Source organism: Globicephala melas, chromosome 5 (genome assembly GCF_963455315.2).
Source record: "Globicephala melas chromosome 5, mGloMel1.2, whole genome shotgun sequence".
NCBI lineage: Eukaryota > Metazoa > Chordata > Mammalia > Artiodactyla > Delphinidae > Globicephala > Globicephala melas.
The window spans coordinates 129,088,596-129,089,648 of NC_083318.1; the positions used below are offsets into that span (position 1 = coordinate 129,088,596).

General features: G+C 35.5%; 1 non-coding gene across 1 annotated transcript; it reads right to left on the minus strand.

The window, feature by feature from the left end:
* Nucleotides 1–595: 595 nt before the first annotated feature.
* Nucleotides 596–711, minus strand: LOC115858200 (U5 spliceosomal RNA). The gene has a single exon (XR_004041567.1). It is a non-coding gene; the product is annotated as a U5 spliceosomal RNA (small nuclear RNA).
* Nucleotides 712–1,053: the final 342 nt, after the last annotated feature.

The following is a 1,053-nucleotide window of genomic DNA, read 5'->3' on the forward strand; positions in this document are numbered from 1 at the left end:
TTTTGGGGTGGCAGCAAAGGGCAAAGGATGGGTAGATCTACATCCACTGTCTTTTATGAGGCACAACTATGCTGGGCTAACCTTGGCTTACATTACAGCAACAAATAACCACAGGAGCTTCTCCTAGCTGATGGGGATCATGTTTTGATTGTCCTGGCATATGGTATATGTTCAATTGCTGTGTAATAATTGTGTTGGAATTCCTCCTGTTTCTTTGTCACTTAGATAGAGAGGTTTAAAGGAAAGAACAGGGTGTAATATCTTCTGGAGAGTAGATATGTAATTAAGATTTTTTTAATGATGATTTTTCCTTTTAAAAAATATTCATTTATTTAGGCTGCGCTGGGTCTTAGTTTCTTAGTTGTGGCATGTGGACTTCTTAGTTGTCTTAGCTGTGGCGTGCAGATGCTTAGTTGCGGTATGTATGCAGGATCCAGTTCGGTTGAACCTGGGCACCCTATTTGTACACAGATTCCCAGAAAATCCTGTTTGCTTTAATATGCACACATACACTAAGTAACTAGCAAAAATGAGCAAGTAGCTTTGCTGTAAGAAGCAAAAAAGCAATAATTCTTTCATTTGGAAAACAGTAAGTAGCCTTGCCAGGGCAAGGCCTCAAAAAATTGGTGTAAAACTCAGAGTTATTCCTCTCCATGGAAATCTTTAGTAAAAGGCAAAAGATTTATTCAATCTGAAGAGAAACCAGAGTGTTGTAATTAAGATTTATTATTTCACTTCATTTTTTCCCCAGTTATTTTATTCCCTCCTTAGAATAAGTGAAAGAATAGACAACTAACAATTGTATAATTGGGTCCTATTGAACCAGTGTCAAATATCAGAATGACCAGTTGTCCACTTGAGTCAAAAAATAATTTTTCATTCGCTCTTTTGTTTATACACTTATTCATTCATACACTGAGCATCTTTACGTTCTGGATTGTATAAGAAGACAAACAAAATCACCTTATGGAGATTTTATTTAAGTAAATCACAAATCTAGAGATGTATAAGCCATAATCATCAATTGACTACTATAAGTAGTCTTAGAAATAT